We start from the raw sequence: 18,783 nt of genomic DNA, 5'->3' as shown, positions 1-18,783 counted from the left end.
GCATAACTCGAAAACTAATTTAGCAAATCGAACCAAATTTTTCATGTGAAGGTTTTAAGGGGCACGAAACATTTTTACGGTGGTTAAATACCCCTTCTCTTCTCTCTAAGTGAAGGGCTGCCATACAAATGAAACACGAATTTCTGCATAACTCGAGAACTGATCAAGCAAATGGAGCCAAATTTGGGATGTCAGGGTGTTGCGCCCACTGCTATTTTTTTGGTTTTGCGGTGTAATGCCTAGTTGACATTAGGAGCCGAACCCCGTCGCTGACAAATGCGATTAACGCTTGCACCAACACAAGCGCGCACTGGCAGCGACGGCGGTCAGTAGCATAGTTAACTCTTTCAGTCTATACAAGTCAGTCGATGTAATTTGGTCTATGCTAGAAGTTGTGCGCAATAAAATTAGCCCATGTAGCTCAGTCGAGTTTGTAGTGCTCTGCTGAATAAATTTAGGTGCTTTGCATAAAACGCTTGGAGTGGATCCGGAAAGAAAAATCAACACAACGTAGGGTCCGGTTACCGCTCGACGGTACACAGGGTTTTTATGTACGAGACATTTTTCTATGATGGTATGACATCCCTCCCTCCTCAGGAATGGAGAGGGGGTCCCATACAAATAATACACATATTTCAATCAAACATGGCAATTTAACCTCAACGAATCTGATGTGCTAAGTTACCACACTGTCCAGTGAAGTTGAAAAATGGCGAAAAATCGACGCAGCGTACATTGACTTCGCGAAAGCTTTCGACACTGTCCCACATGTCTTACTAGTCGAAAAACTAAAGTAGATAGGTTTCCCAGATTCGATATTTTCATATCTCCGCGATCGCACTGCATATGTCTTGGTCAATTCATCTATTTCTCGCAATTTCAGCATCACTTATGGAGTACCATAAGGCAGTGTTCTTGGACCACTATTGTTCAACATCTTTATCAATGATCTGAGCTTACTGCTTTCATCATTTAAGCTTGCATTCGCCGATGACCTGAAAATCTACAGGATGATTTCATCGCTTTCGGATCGGTTTGCTCTTCAAGAGGACATTAATACAATGCTCATATGGTGTGGCGATAATGGAATGCAGGATCAACAAATGGACAAAAAATGCAGGATCATTTCCTATGGTCGCTCCAATAACCTCGTGCTGCATCAATACAGGATGGAATCGTCAATACTGGAACGAATATCGTCAATCTGTGATCTCGGAGTCATGATTGATACTCAGCTCAGATTCAACGAGCACGTGGGGTTAGGACCGCTAAAGCTTTCTGTGTATTAGGATTCATTCGCCGTCATGCGTACGAGTTCACCGATATTCATGCTTTGAAGACTTTGTATTGCACGTTAGTTCGTGGTATTCTTGAGTATGCTGTTCCAATTTGGTCTCCCTATTACGTAGTTCACGCTTTGTCAATCGAACGGCTCCAGAAAAACTTTTTACGGTTTGCTCTGAGACAACTTCCTTGGAATGATCCAGCCAATCTTCTTCCGTATTCCGACCGATGTGAGCTATTAGGATTGGAATCATTAAGTTCCAGGCGCACTACAATGCAGCGATTGCTAATTTTTGACATAATTCAAGGATTATTGACTACCCTGAACTTCTCGCATAGATTCCGCTGAACACTCCGCCTTTCCCCCCTTCGTTTTCGGAATTCATTTTTGTTAGCAGTCCCGTATCATAGTACTAACTACGGCTATCATAACCCTCTTGACTCGTGTATTCGACAGTTTAATGCCGTATGTGATGAATTCGACTTTAATTTGCCGAAACAAAATTTTAAAAATAGGATTAAGAATTATATTTAGTTTATAAGTTCAGTCTGTGCGAATAATCGAAGACGATGTGAAATAAATTAAATTAAATTAAAATCTCTGAAAATGGGAAAATTCGGAAAATTCAATTCGCATATGCTCTACAATTACATATTGACAAGCGTTTTTAGTCCATTTGATGTTTGCGCTAATTGATCTTCGTTCGAAAATGAAAATAATTTTTGATGTGTTGATGAGAGCAAAACTCGAGAGAGGAATTGTCCGATTTAGGGCTGTCTTTATTCTATCATATTTTCTATATCAAACATTTATTCCATATAACGGAGAAACATGTTATTTGCAATTTTTTTTTATCCCATTTATTTATTTAAGGCTCATTAGCATTTTAGCTGTAACAGAGCCGAATTTTAATCGTGTACATGTCACATGGTTATCATATCTATAATTAGCAAATTACACAGTCGCCATTCGCCAGTATTCCTTCTATACCATTACATATGGTACATTCACACAGTAGCCATTTAGGCGTAAGGGTATTCTTTCTGTTCTTCCATTATCCAGTTGGACCACCGGACAGCGGAGACAGTTGTTTGATCATTGTTGAGTTATTTATAGAACAGTAGCCCGATGTGTCTGGCAGAGCAGAGCAGTTGTATGGATGAATCGATCTTATTTCGACCGTGGATCGATCTCCATCGCTGATGATTGTTGCGTGGACGTAGTTATTCTGTAACAACACAAAGATGGTCAATGAGGGCCCTGCTTATTTGCAAATGTTTGAAAAAGCTTGAACGAGAATTGTGTCTGCAAATAATCTGATTTTATAATGAGGAGTTTTGGTAGAAGTACTAGGAATTTTATAGTAAATGGTAATTTTAAAGGTATTTTTTTCCAATCAATGAATAATTCTGCGATTGGACCCAGGAACAGCGCTTAGTAAGAAAACGTGGATGTAATAACGAAAAATAAATTTTCGGCTGGACGAAATTTGCCGGGTCAGTTAGTATAACATAAAGGGTTTATTTCCTACACAAACTACAACAAATTGTTCGATATCACATACGTATGGGCGTATTGGATAGCAATTTTAAACCACGGAATGCATTGGGATAAAATAAAGAAAAAAAAACACATTGGGAATTTGTATTGATCTTTTTTTTTCTCTTCCATTACAGCTACCATTAACAATGTTCCACATAACATTGGCTTTCCTAACCACAAACAACGTGTAGACACCGTCAGACACCGTCAACGTGTAGACACCGTCATAAACAAAAATGCTGTGAAAACAATGTGATTACGATCGATCTCAACTTATCGATCTGATGTTACAAGTGTCGAGAATTTCCTGACGCAGTACGGGTGAAATCGCTCAAAGAAAACAACATCATAGAGAGCAGAGTAAAAATCGAGATTAGATGCACAAACGGTCAAGCGTCTCATCGGAGTGAAGGAATGAGCTGAGTGAGTGGGTGTAAAGCTTGAGGTGAGATTTGATAGCGCGCAAAAAGTGTGCTGCTTGTGGTGAGGCCACACGTTGAAGTTTCACCTTCGCCCACACCCGGAAACTATCACGCCGCGCGTAGAGTTTTTTCTTCCCGTCTCGAGACGATCACGAAAGAGGCGCTCTATTGCGTGATGGAAGTAATCTTCCATCATCACCTTGCGCGTCGTTTAACTATATTACGTTGCCGCATCCAGTGCTGGCTGTAAGGGTGCTCGGTGAATGTTTATAGCTAATTGGCGCATTTTGCATTCGGGTAAGTGTTTAGCTGTATCTATAGTTTAGAACCGCCAAACGGTTCGTGTGTACGTGACACACTTTTTGTTTATTAACAGTTTCCGGGAACTGAATACGTTTACGCACTCGGAGCTACATGATTGTAAAAAATGGTTGTGCATTTGCATTAATTATTCGATTCGACAGTTGTGTTAGTGTGTAACTCGGAATTTTCATATCAATGAATGCGTCGCAGCCGAAATTCAAGGATCGTCTACACTAGTCTATCTTGAAGAATAAAAATTCTCTTGCCAAATGCAATTTCGATTTCAAATTGAAATGAAGTAGGAGAAATCAACCTGAACACACCCCAAGGATTTCCACATATTGTCAAGATCTCCCACAATTCTGTGACTCCAATACGTTATAGAACTCACGCATAGGTCAGGTCTGACCAGTGTCTCAGAATATCAACAAATATTCACGACTTTTTTTTTAGCTTGAAACACACTGCCCTCGTTATATTGATGATAATAATAAACGGGTTCATTTTGTTCATATCGTTGAACAAATTTGCTGTAATGAATGAATGCGACATTGAGTGGGGTTCATAACTTCGCTCTTATTTATACTTTGAATATCAAAAGAAACAAATTGATATTCATAACATTCGAAACGATATTCGTTCTGGCATGATTTTGAGTCAAAATTGAAAAATAAAAAAAAATTAATGAGGCTCAACTATTTAGAGTACAAAAACCCCAGAATTCGATGAAACGAACTTTGCAACAAATCGCGCAGGATTTTGTTTGGCGAGACTGTAACAACAGCATCGCGAACGATCCCTAAGCGCCGTATCACAATTGAATAACAATTGCTTCTAGACTCGATGGTCAAATGGATGACACATCATAATCTTCTTGTTGACTGCGTTGATTGGGAAGGACTTAAGCAGCAGTACAATCCGAACTAAATAAAAACCAACCGCACACAACCGCCTCAGATGAAAAGTAAACAACAGCTGATATTCATTTGGCTAAAATGAAATTCAATTCTGGCATCCTGAATAATCAAGATGAAAATGACACTAGGTGGAAAAATTAACTTCAAAACATAATGAAGAGCAAAAGTTCATTTGCTCATGTTCACTGGTTGTCTGGATCTGTCATTTTGATTTTCGTTTGGAATATATAGGTTTTCGATGCAACCTAGCCCGATAATCTAAGCATTTGAATTTAGCGAAGATGATTTTTTCCAACACTGGGTCTGACAGACTGAAAATCAATTAGGTGGCTGAATCAAATAACTATTAAAACTGAATGAAGTTAAATAAAAAAATATTTTCTGGAGTTTTATTCATTCAATTATATCTTTTTCTTTGAATGAAGACCAACAACGCCTAAAAATACACAATAGCAATATTACAGAGACACACACAGTCTGTGAGTGCACGAGTTAGGATTTTTCGCGCGAGTATAAGAGTGTTAAACTCTTCATAAACCATTCTACTGAATCTGTTGATCATTTATTAGGTAGAAGTCAATTTTGATAGAATACAAAAATTGGTGTTTTTAGGTAGACTAATTAGAAGTACTGGTAACATCGACATCCTGTCAGGGTAAAATCGACAACTTGACCGACATGAATGAAAACTTGTTACAGTAACTCCAAAGTACTAAGAGGCTATCCATATACAAAACGCAAAACGATTCATGTCAGTGAGTGGCTCAAAGCCGTGCGCTCAATGAAAAGAAACGGTTCATTTGAGTGGCTAGAAGGTTCTTTTCAAGAAGCGTTTTATTCGGATATGTAAAGAATGGAAGACGTAAAAAAGGGTTAAAAGCATTTAAAGATTGCTCAACTCAGCAATGATCAATCAACTGTCTCCGCTGTCCGGTGGTTTAACTGGATAATGGAAGAACAGAAAGAATACTCTTACGCCTAAATGGTTACTGTGTAAATGTACCATATGCAATGGTATAGAAGGAATACTGGCAAATGGCAACTGTGTAATGTGCTAATTATAGATATGATAACCATGTGACATGTACACGATTAAAAATTCGGCCCTGTTACAGCTAAATGCTAATGAGCCTAAAATAAATAAATGGGATAAAAAAATGGTTTAAAACAATAATTAGTGCAGAGAGTAGTAAAAATATTACTTTACTGAAGGTTTTCTCTGATATATTTCCATTAAAATAATCTTCACTACATATTTTGATTTACAAACATTATTTTTTCAATGTTATCTGAAGAAAGTCTACTTCGTGTTTCACTGCAAACTTGTCCTGCTTTCGGAAAAATTGCTCACAGCCGCTGGAATAAATGATATTTAGAAAAAAATCGTAGATAAATTTCCTTTCTTTTCACCAAAGCAAAGGGTTGCTTATTCTCAGCAAATGTGGCTCCGCTAAATATATATCTACATCCGCTTTTGCGGCAGCTTCTGGATCATGTGAAGATTGAAGATTGTCAATTAACGCAACAAACTCCTCCCATACCAACGATTTGTTGTGGTTTCGTAGGCGCGTGTCCTATGGATGTCATGTTTAGCGTCCTTTTCAACGACATTGTTGTACTTTCTGTTATCCCCAAAACCTTGCTGCTTGGAGCGAGGATATAACAGTAATGATAATGCTACTAATTCGTCTGACTCAAAATCTGTAAATCGCTTTACCAGCTCCGAAATCAATTAATTACAGTACTTTTTGATAATCACTAGAACCGATTTCTCTTGATCCATATAATGTTGAACATGTCGAATTATCAGTCGGGAGAGCATAGTAATTTATCGATAACGACACAGTTCTCTCCCCGTTTTATATCCCAAACAGTTAAAAAAAAATCTTTCTTCATATTTTTCGAAATGTTTTCATAATGTACTGTGTCAAATCATTTCATTCGATACCCTTATACGGAAGTTGCATGAAAAAAGTAATTCGCTATCTTGGAGATGGATTTATCATAAATAATTGTGCTCTACTTCCGTCTGATACCCATATGATGGGGTTTTCGGAAGATGTGTAGTCTGCCATTTTGTAACGGCCGCCATTTTTGGATTTGCATTTTTCATAAATAACTGTGTCCTAAAAACAGTTATTAATGGTTACTTTATTTCATAAAAACGTGACCTGTTTTCTGATTTTGCATTTTAGGGAAGCTTATGACCTCAGAAATGTTGTCCTCGAATGATTTTTTGATATCTGATTTCGTTGGAAAGTTACAGCCCAAAGTATGAAGTCACCTCAAGGGATATAGTATTGCTGTACGAATTTTTAAACGCTTTTTTCTCGAAACCATGTTTCTTCAACTGGTGGTATCGATATCTCAGGATCTGCCGTTTTTGATATTTCACTTTTTCGATTTTTTGAACGGCAGATCCGACAGATATCTCACTTTTTCGAGCTTCTGAATAGCGATTTTTCATGAAAAATAACTCATTTTTAACAAAAATGGTCGCCATTTTGGCATTTTTCCGAATTTTCAAAAACCCCTATGTAACGCTCTAGGTATATTTCTAAAGTTTTGAAATATTCAATGGAATTCGTTGTGTGAATCAGTCGTGCTTCAGAACCTGATGAAGTGAGGGGCTAAAAGAAGTTGTGCCATGGCGTACACGATTCCAGCCTTTCTGGTTATTTGAAACAAAAATTCGAAGAGATTCCGAATCAGTAAAGATGCCACTCGGACATGTCAAAACATGGTTTTTGACAAAATGGCGGCCGTTTGAAGAGAAAAATGCGAATTTAAACGTTTTTTCTTACGTTTCCCGATTTTTTAAAAATAGTTGAACTTCATGCAATAGAGAAATGCATGCAGATTGTATTCATATAAATTCGACATGAATTGGTTCCGTAGAACTTGATACATTGTGAACGCTAGTTTGAAAAAAACTAGTTTCGAGAAAAACACGTTTTAAGTTCATTATTATGGCCGTACCAGGTTAGATATCGCATCACTAAAATGGCTATAGCTCGGTAAATAATAGGATTTTCAAAAATCCCTTTCTATAATATATTCTTAAATGCCTAAGCTTCAGAAACATGACGAAAAAAAAATTCTGATTTTTTCAAATTTCTAGACTAAAATACTGCCTTGAAACAATTGAATGGCCTCCTCCAGTATAAACGGCTCAGAGAACTAATCTACTTATATTGTTCAGAGGACAATACAATTGCATACAATAGGGTGTGAATATATAGGTGATAGAAATCAAATAATTATTAGAGAACATTTCATTTTTTTTTAAATAGAATTGATTTTAGTTCACATCGTTATTGAACTTTCGAAAAAAAAACTGTGTGAAAGTCGAGAATTTTGTGAATATTGTATATAAAATTTGTATTTGTGTGGTGTGAGCAAAAAGGTTATGTAATGAGTATTATAGAGAGAGAGTTTTTGGGCCTAATTATGTTCTGGTTTGAAGATAGATTTCCTTCAAATTAAGGTGTCAATCTGGGAGATTTTTAGTTCAGACACTTTGGCCGCTTCGATTCTCAGTTTCATACACATTCATTTTGATTCCTCTCCAATAAAACTTTTTACGTTCTTACATTGAGGGTGCCAAATCAGAAAACAGGTCACGTTTTAGTGGAATAAAGTTAACGTTAATAACTATTATTGCTGCGAATGGATTTTAACGACTTGCATACCAATCGAATCAGAATTTTTCTAAGATTTGTTTGATATGCTATACATTACAGTCCCATAGTCTGTATATGGTTAAAATTTTTGAAAATTGGAAGCATTCCCATTTCCCCATACATTTGTTCTGTCCAACAGAGCTTTCAATAACGGGCAACTTATGCAGAAGCTAGAATAGAAACAACGAAGAAGGGTAAGCGAAAAGAGATTATTTGGGAAATAAACTCCACCCTTGCATAGCGAGTAAACTGTTGCTGGCATATAAGTATTGCATTTCCTCTGAGGAAAATTCTCAATCATTCTTTGTGTGGACACTATATAACATCGTTGCCGGACGAGCTGGACGACGAGGGATCGAGTGCCTTTCTCAAGGCAATGAGGGTGGAGGTGTAGTGCAGGAGTAGAGTAAAGTTTTTCCAAGGGCCTTTCTCAAGGCTAAAGATGAATGAACTGAAATAGTTTAAAGTCTCTATAATCAAAAACCAAACCGAACCAAAGAAAAATTCTCAGAACCTTTCTGCGCCCGAAACAACGAAGGTCGCTTATTCTGCTCGTTTTGTGTTTTATGTTTCTTCTTCTTCTTTTTGGCTTTAAGAGGGTTTAAACTTTTCAGTTCATTCGCCTCTATTGTTTTATGTTTTCCCTCGAGCTGTGAACACTAGCGAATATTTCACATGAAGTATGTTTCGATGTTTCGTTTTTATCGCTGCAACTGTGTGGATCTGTTAGATGCGTGTTTGATGCTTGTTGGATGGGTCCCCGGAACTTTTTAATAAAGAGTTATTTATGGAACTTCGACGTATTCGCAAATAATATTCGAAATGATAAACCAACAAAAAAAATTGAACAAAAATATTGCGTAGTCCTATGTCCTAAGCGGTCGTGTCTTGGATACAACCCCTCGATTTTTTTTGTTTCGAAGAAAACCATTCGCCGATCCATTTTTCGGCATCTTTATGTTCGGAAAATTGCTGTTCCGCAAGTGCATGTTCCATTGAAGTAAAAGATGATAATCTGACGAGGTCAGATCTGGAGAATATGGCGGGTGCGATAAAATTTCCCAGTAACGCGTTTTTATTGCGTCCTTTACGGGTTTAGCGGTGTACGCCGGTGCGTTGTCATGCTGAAATTTCTCTGTGTGTTTGAGTCCATTCCGGTCTTTGTCCCATCAATGCAAACTTTAAATTTATCATTTGTTGTTAGTAATGATCTGTATTCAATGTTTCACCCGGTTTTAGTAGCTCATGGTACACCGTACCCTCCTGGTCCCAACACACAAAGAACATTGTCTTTCGACCGAAATGATTTGGTTTAGCAGTGGAGGAGCTTCGCCCGGTGAAAACAATGGTTTATTTTTGGCGCATAGGGTTCTCGAAATAACGTTATAACAAACAACCGATGTGCTTTGACCGCTTTTTTCTTCAAAGGAAAAAATAGAAGAAGGGAATTTCGCAAATGACGATGTTAGCGCAAACCCTAGCACATCATTACGATCTTGTATATAAGGCTATATCGATCGCACTCGATCACTCTCAATGTTTCCTTAGTATACCCTTCCTTATCATTAGCCTTCGGCTAACGAGATAAGAGAATCCCATAGTAATAGTTAGTTTTTTCGTATCCCTTATCACCACTGAATTTGTGTATATTGCTATGCACAAACCAGAATAGTGTAGAACACGATAAAACTTCATAGCGTATACGTCGGTCTATCTTCTCAAAGGTAGTCGAGTGAATAGAGAAATTGAATTCGAATAAAAGAATTTTTCGTTTGATCAAAATTCGGTCTTTTTTCCAAGTGCTAATCCAATCCGAGTCGTTTCCAAAGTGCCCGTGCCAACAGACGAATTGCATGCCAACTCGACTGCCCGTTGGCAGCACCATCTCAGATAGCAGTGAAACGTTGTGGGTGTAAAGACATGGATAATCTAAGCAACTTTGCATACTTGAAATATTCGAAAAATAATTAGACAACTTAGAAAAAGCCATTTTTTTACTTAAATTTTTACAAAAACTTAAAATAACTTAAAAACTATGATACCTACAAAATTCATGTCAAAGAATGAAATGTAGGAAATAGTTTAAATATTTGCGTGAAAATACCAAACATTTTTCACTAAAAAAAAGTTATTTTTAAAATTAAAATTGTGTGGCCAAGGTTACCACATCGAGCACGTTGTTTGGTCGTGCGAGCTGTATCTTGTCGCCAGATCGAATTTAGAAGACACCCTTCGGGCCCGAGGAAGGCAGCCCATGGTGCCGGTGAGAGACGTGTTGGCTCGGTTAGACCTTGATTACATGTCCCAAATATATGTATTCCTTAAAGCTATCGATCTTCGTGTGTGATTGTCCTTATACCCTTAGTTTTTCCTTTTCCTTTGTGAGAGATCGGATCCCTTATTAAGAATAAGATGAAATGTAAACACATATTAGATATAAGATAGGTTTAAGAATTGAGTGTGATGAGTGTGAAAAAAAAATTAGAATTCATTTTTCTCAAAAACGTATTTTTTTAAAATCCCCAAAAATGTATATATGAATAGCCCTTAAAATTTCCAACAGGTTATCCATACATCGGAAGTGGGCACTTTTACAGGGAAAAAGTTTTTCTAACAACAACTTTTTTATATTTTCTTTGAAAAAAATCCAACTAATCCTAATTTTGTTTAAAGTCAAGATAGCGATATAGTGTATTCGATAAAGTTTTAAATCTTATTAAAATATGAACTTTCGTCGAAGACGTCAACTTTCTATTTGCTATAGTTTTTGGAATATAAGTCATTTTTGTATAAAGATTCCTGAAAAAAAAATGTTTTGCTTGTAACATTTTTGTGTCTCACGTTTGACATGTTCTTAACATGTTTCCAAATAGAGAAAAGTTGGCAGAGCATATAGATAGCGATAATTTATACATAAAAATGTTACGAATTGAACATTAATAGTATTTTTTCAAAGAAAAAAATGGAAAAGTTGTTGTTCGAAAAACTTTTTCTAATGTGCCCATCGTCCGATGTATGGAAAACTTGTTGGAAATACTAAGGGCTATTTATATCTATTTTTTTTTCAGAATTTGAAAAGCATGTTTTTTTTTGTCCAAAAAAAACTTTGATAATTTAATGAAAACCTAAGTAATTTCCTACATTCAATTCTCTGACCATCTTTTTGTATATGTTATAGTTTTTAAATTAAGAATTTCGATAAAAAGTTGAAAAAACTCAAAATTAAAAAAAAAACCTACAAAAAAAATATCAGACCTACAAAATTTTAGTCAAAGACTGGAATGTAGGAAATTATTTTGGTTTTCATTGAAAATTCATTTTTCATTCAAATCAAAACTCATTTTTCTCGAAAACATATGCTTCCAAAATTCTGAAAGAAATAGATATAAATAGCCCTTAAAATTTCCAACAAGTTTTCCATACATCGAACGATGGGCACATTTTTATTGGAAAAAGTTTTTCGAATAACAATTTTCATGTTTTTCTTTGAAAAAATGCTAATAAATGTTCAACTCGTAATATTTTTGTTTGTATAAGTTATCGTATTTAAAAATGCTCTGCTAACTTTTCTCTATTTAGGAACATCAAGAACATGTCAAACGTAAGAATTTACAAACAAAAATGTTACGACCAAAACATATTTTTTTCAGGAGTCTTCATACAAAAATTACATATATTCCAAAAACTATAAAAGATAGAAAGTTGATGTCTTCGACAAAAGTTTATATTTTAACAAGATCTAAAACTTTTTGGAATACACTATATCTATATCTTGACTTTAAACAAAATTAGGATTAGTTGTATTTTTTCCAAGATAAACATGTGAAACATGACAAAGTTGATGTTCGAAAAACTTTTTCCCTGTGAAAGTGCCCACTTCCGATGTATGGACGACTTGTTGGAAATTGTAAGGGCTATTCATATATATATTAGGCTGTCAAAAAAGTCCTGCGGTATTTCCGCGAGGTGTCGTTGTAAGCGCGTAGTTCTAGTTGTATTCATTGTATCGAGTCATACTATAGCTTGTTGGAAAGGTATAATATAGTCCTTGACAGTGTTTTGTTTGGTTAAGTCGTTCGTGAGTTATAGTGTCGCAAATATGGAGCAAAATAAAGAGAAAATCCGACATATTTTACAGTACTACTATGACAAAGGCAAAAATGCATCTCAAGCTGCCAATAAAATTTGTGCAGTTTATGGACCCGATACAGTTTCCATTTCCACCGCACAACGATGGTGTCAACGTTTTCGTTCTGGTGTAGAGGTCGTCGAAGATGCGCCACGCTCCGGAAGGCCTGTCGTCGAAAATTGCGACAAAATTGCTGAATTAGCAGAGAAAGACCGGCTTAGTAGCAGACGTAGCATCAGCCAAGAGCTGGGGATAAGTCATCAAACCGTTATCAACCATTTGAAGAAGCTTGGATTCACAAAGAAGCTCGATGTATGGGTGCCACACATGTTGACGCAAAAAAACATCTTTGACCGTATCGACGCATGTGAATCGCTGCTGAATCGCAACAAAATCGACCCGTTTCTGAAGCGGATGGTGACTGGCGATGAAAAGTGGGTCACTTACGACAACGTGAAGCGCAAACGTTCGTGGTCGAAGCCCGCTGAAGCGGCTCAGACGGTGGCCAAGCCCTCATTAATGGCCAGGAAGGTTCTGCTGTGTGTTTGGTGGGATTGTCAAGGAATAATCTATTATGAGCTGCTTCCCTATGGCCAAACGCTCAATTCGGACCTGTACTGCCAACAACTGGACCGCTTGAAGGTAGCACTCATGAAGAAGAGGCCATCTTTGATAAACAGAGGCCGCATTGTCTTCCATCAGGACAACGCCAGGCCACACACTTCTTTGGTGACGCGCCAGAAGCTCCGGGAGCTCGGATGGGAGGTTCTTTTGCATCCACCGTATAGTCCGGACCTTGCACCAAGTGACTACCACCTGTTTTTGTCCATGGCGAACGAGCTAGGTAGTCAGAAGTTAGCCACAGAGGCCTGTGAAAATTGGCTATCCGAGTTTTTTGCCAATAAGGAAGCGAGCTTCTACAATAGGGGTATTATGAAGTTGGCATCTCGTTGGGAACAAGTCATCGAACAAAACGGCGCATATTTGACTTAAAACAGATGATTGTAACTAATTTTATGAACAAATGAAAATTCAAAAAAAAAAATACCGCAGGACTTTTTTGACAGCCTAATATATATATATTTCATTTTAATTTCATTTTCATTTTCATTTTTCTCAAAAACGTATTTTTATCAAATTCCCCAAAAAATATATTTTCGGGAATTTGAAAAAAATACGTTTTTGAGAAAAATGAAATACAATTTTTCAAATAACTTTTTTGTCAGCAAAATTTTTTTCCAAACAATTTTTGGTATTTTTTTGCGAAAATTTAAACAATTTCCTACATTTAATCCTTTGACAAGAATTTTGTAGGTATCATAGTTTTAAAGTTATAATTTTTTGTAAGAAATTAAGAAAAAAAATTGGCTTTTTCCAAAAAGTAGTCTAATTATTTTTCGAATATTTCAAGTTTGCAAAGTTGCTTAAATGATCCATGTTTTTACACCCACAACGTTTCACTACTATTTGAGATGGTGCTGTCAATTCCTAAGAAGAGTTGGCATGGAATTCGTCAAATGATCTTTATTCGTAACCAAACTCGACATTTTCAATACGTTGGACCACCAAGTTTTGTCATTTGCAGGACACTGATTTAATTTTGAAGTTTGATATAAAATGAAAAAGGACATACAGTAGAACCTCGATTATCCGCGAGCGGTTGATCCGCGATGCGGGTTATCCGCGAAAGTGAGTTCCCTAGTAAATCTATAAACCTTTCCGAAATTTGTCAGTGAGTGGTAGAGTCTTGCTTTTTTGTTTTGGTCATGGCTTTCACATTATCTGATCACTGATGTACACGACCTCACAGATTAATAGTTAAATAATCTCTGTATTGATGAAACATAGTTTTCATGTTAAAATATATATTTTTCGTGTTTGAAACTCATGTTTAGCCTTATATTGCATTATCCGTGATTTTTGTTATACGCGATGGCCTAGCCCGACTATTTCGTGGATAATCGGGGTTCTACTGTATATGTTTAATCGATGAAATGCGTACAACAACCCTGCTAGCAACATCTGAAATATCAATCGAACAATTTCAACCCTCACACCTGGTATATCGGTATTGGAATATGATAATATAGGGTTAATTTCTTCCTAATTAATGAAATGTAACCAACTTGTCAGAGTTATTATTCCAATATTCCGTCGAATGGTATCGATCTGGAGCGAACCCTCGAAGCTGGATATGTATGCATCCAATCACAAAGATCTAGGTCAATAATTAATGATCAATTCAATTACTATCCGATGGACGAAACCAATCGCACTAATTTGTGTGTGTGTGTGTGTGTGTTGCTATTTGATTACACGCAAATGAAAGTCTTGAGGTCATTACTTTGCTGCTAATGTAAACAGAACGCAGTGATCCGCTACTTCGGCGCTATAATTACTGGCTGTTCGCATTCAGCCTTTTAATTGAATGTCAACCATCCGCGAAGCGCACTCCAACAAACGAATAGGGGATTGGCGCTTAGATCGCGTGACTCGCCAGAACTGATATCAGCTTTCAATCAATTTAGTCGCCGTGTGATGAATTCCAAGCTGTCTCGCTACAAGTCTCTTGTCTATGAAAGACAGGCAAAAAATAACCTTGGTCTACTATGAAAGGCTGCATTCATAGATGAGATGGTGGCTCTTGGAGAACATCGGCTCGGCGATGAATAGTAGTTCCCGTAGGCGTTATTCTTCTCCAACGGATAAAAATAGATCCCTTATTCCTACCTAGCACCTGTCTAGTTCGCAGTACAGATGATTTGAAGCGTTGTACTTGACTGATAATATTGCACGTGAATTGTGCACTCTGCTTCCTAGCTGTTGAATATATAATATATCACGCAATGGTGCGAGACACAGTGGCGTGCAAAAAGCTCCCATAATAATTAAGAGTTCGCTTAAATCTAATATGATGCTTATTAAATATAATTGTTGAAAGTGACAGTTCAGGCATTATTTAATCATTAAGTAATGCTAGTTTCATTTTTTACCGTAGTTTTCACTAAGGTCATTGATATTTTATTTCATTACTGTCGATGTTGAACACTGCAACCGCTCGGAAGAGGGTTACACAAGTTTTCGCTGCTTCGTGAGCTGCAGTCGTTTGGTGAGTAATGGTGTGTCATTTATGTGATTTCTATTTGTTTTTATGATGTTGAAACCTGCATGTCACTGTCCATTTTCAATAATAGTTCTGCTAAAATATGAAAATATGAATATGAATGCTTTGAACGCCTTATCGCCGAGTAATATATCAAATTGAATTACTGAATGTGCTTAACACTAGATACACTCCACCAGTCAAGATTGCATTAGGTTCACCTTATGGGTCACTCGCTAAGTGATACCTAAACTTTACAATACTAATGTATCACGTCATTAGGGTCATTTCGTATTGGGTATTTTAATTTTTAATATCGACATAACTGAATCATAAGTACCATGGTTGTTTTTGTCAGAAAATGTACCGATTCACATCGCGTGTATTGCGATGCAAACCGAAAGAAAGTGGAGGCGATGAAGATCTAGTTGACATCCGCTCTCTATCGTCTACTTTTCATTTAACAATTTGAAGAGAAGACTTACGTAGGTGAATGAATGATAAAGAGATAAAGGAAGTAAACTCTAGTTTTGATGGCAAATAGATTTTGAAAAATATCAATTATCTTGTTATCGAGTCTTTGTTTTCGTCCTCTTATGAAAAATTAAATTCACCGATCTAATCCAAATTTAACACGTTGAGCCCCGTCTCGGTCTCTGAGGACTGAGTTGAACTTTTCGTTAGAAAACCATTGATCACAGTCCCAGTGATTACAAAGTAAGGAAATATAAAAACAAATTGTTTCCACAAAAAGAAGTCGAGTAGAGTTAAGTCCTGTACCTGTTCTGAGATCTTGGGGATCACCGACAACACCATCTTTTTCTGACAACATATCTCTCGAGAATTTCAAAAAGTAGGTGGGTTGTGTCCGAGACACGACTGCATAGTTGACGTGGGAATATGCTTTTTTGTTGAATGTTGAAAAACTCTTTGATAAGAATTTGGTGACCCTGAAAGAGGTCGTTTGGTTTGATTGATATCGATGATGAAAGATGAAAGGTGATTAGTTGTTGGAAGGAGCGCATTACAAGAAAAGACGCCGAAGTGAATTGAGATATGCTGAACACTGCCATAGGTGGCCAGGTGGTTCCTGTGTTTTGCCTGGGTAGAATGGATATACATGGAAGGTAAAAGAATAGTTTCTTCATGACGTTCACTTTCCTCTGTATGACAACCATCGAATTTAGTAGGGACGTCAGACGCTAGAGTCAACCGCAAGTATTCCAACATGAATTCAATGAACTCGAAATTATCCTACATCGAAACAACGACGTTGAAAACATCAGTGATTTTTTTTTTTATTAATTCGTTTATTTTTACAGGCTCAGTTACTTAAGTTTAAAGGAGCCGAATTCTTAAATATAATTTTAAAACTATATATATATATATATATATATATATATATATATAAACATTTTTCTTACATCTATGGTTAGTAAGGTGGAAAACCGATTACTCGCGGTGTACTCGAGTTTAGAAGGGTGACATATTTTTAGGAGAAGGATGGGATATAAGGAAATTGTAACAATGTTGATGAGCACTCAATTCTTAAATCTATTCGTATATCTATAGTTTATTTACATTTCAACTTATTCTACTATTTATAGCAAGGGGACGAATTACCCGCAAATTTTTCGCTTCAGAATGCATTCTTAAAATATGTGCAAAATAAACATAGTGCAGAGCTTGCGCTGACGGGCAGAAACGAAGCAGAAGAGAAATGTTAAAAAGGACGTGTCGCGTCGGTTTTCATACCGTTATGGTGAGATTAACTATGTATGATTGGATCACAAGTAAGAATTGTTGATTTTATGCATTATCAAATAGATCGGTGGAGGGGTAACAAATATGAAATCGCATCCGGCCGCACTGTTCCTAGTAAGAGAAGAATATTCGCAATGCATACTAAGTGCGATACGTGCATTTACTATAAGACACATTCAATATATTGTTCTCGCGAGAACAAGAATGAATCATAAATTATCCATTTTCAACTGCTTTTACAAAACCACGAAAACTAATCGGCCCTTTTTCAAGGCCCTTTTCAAAACTTTCGACTAAAGAGTAATTTTAACAATTTCGATGCATTCTATAATAATACCCAATGTAATGAAAAGCGAGATGTTTTTTGTATTTTTTTACTGGAAGAGAGCTTCTGTGGATATTGGAGCGTGTTCGGATTTATTAGTGTTATGATCTCAGACTCTCAGACTTTATCAGTTTTTTCGCCTTTAGGCTTAAGTGTAGCATATTTTAAGCCGGATGTGAAGAAGGTATTTTTTAGCGATGAGAGCTTCGTTCTTCGGTGGAAAACTGAAGATGAAAATTTGTTCTGTAGTGGTTGCTGTCAACAACACCACCCTACAGCACATCCAATTCGGTTCGGATTTTGTAGTCCCACGTTAACAATGCGGGCGTATTTTGGACACCGCCTTTCTTTATAACACCATGACTAACACGAGTTTGTGACCCTTCTTGAAAAAAAGGTTAAATACCGCCAGTGTAGAGGATATTTCACCATAAGAAACCACAATGATGAAACCAGGAGATAAAATATCATTAATTTATGAATGCCACAATCGATCGTCGTTCCAATTGGTAGGAAGGGAGGTATTATTTGAGCTATGCATTTCCAAGGAGGAATCCATTTCTTCTTCGAGCGTTAATTATTCTTTTCCGGCTCAACGAAATGGTATGTTAATGATTCCATAACAAATACATGTAATGGTGGTCGTGAACAAATATAAAATCGTTTGTGGAGACAGTACATCTCTAGAAGAAGAGATTTATACTGAAAATAAAGACATATATCTCGTGTATTATTCTCACGAGAACAAGAAATAGTTATGTATCAACCATCTTCAGTAACTTCTACAAAGCCAACCATCGATCCTTTCCAGGACCATCAGTCCGATGCAGTCCAAAAGAGTCGAATTTTATGTTCTTCGCTGTATTACTTTTAATTCAACACTTATACTCATCCACTCACACAATTACAAGAATAACGTTCAGCAAATTCTGAAAATATTCAATCATTCATTCAGATGCAACTAAGCCTTTCAGAAGCCTTAGCGATCGCGTAACCATTTGGATTCGAAGACTCCTTTCTTGGCTTTATAAAGCACTGTTGACTGCCCGCTGGTTGGAGCGAAACTGTGTAACAGAAATCGCAGATGACGGTTTCCATACTCTCGCCCGTTTCAATAAGTTGAAAACGGGTGGAGCTTAAGTTGCAATATTGCTTTTCTTCTCAGTGTTTGTGGAGAAAGCATTGCATTTGCATTTCGACATTTCGAGCGAACAATTTACATGCAGACGATTCGAAGCTCTGCAACAATTCCGTTTAGGGACGCCTGAAATTTTTCCCAGTGGTTATACTGATGTTTGACTGTTAAGCTC

General features: G+C 36.8%; 1 protein-coding gene across 3 annotated transcripts in view; it reads left to right on the top strand.

The window, feature by feature from the left end:
* LOC129765473 (beta-1,3-galactosyltransferase 9) overlaps positions 1-18,783 on the top strand; it is a 114,129-nt gene that overhangs the window by 19,567 nt on the left and 75,779 nt on the right. For 2 of the 3 annotated variants that reach the window (XM_055765834.1, XM_055765832.1), the window contains exon 2: positions 2,962-3,546. The gene's annotated coding sequence lies outside the window, so the exon portion shown is untranslated. The remainder of the gene's footprint in view (positions 1-2,961; positions 3,547-18,783) is intronic. The other variant, XM_055765835.1, reaches the window with a different exon arrangement.

The sequence above is a fragment of the Toxorhynchites rutilus genome, chromosome 2, assembly GCF_029784135.1.
Source record: "Toxorhynchites rutilus septentrionalis strain SRP chromosome 2, ASM2978413v1, whole genome shotgun sequence".
Taxonomy (NCBI): Eukaryota; Metazoa; Arthropoda; class Insecta; order Diptera; family Culicidae; genus Toxorhynchites; species Toxorhynchites rutilus.
Note: the sequence above shows the minus strand (reverse complement) of the source record. Positions and strands in the feature narration are given on the sequence as shown.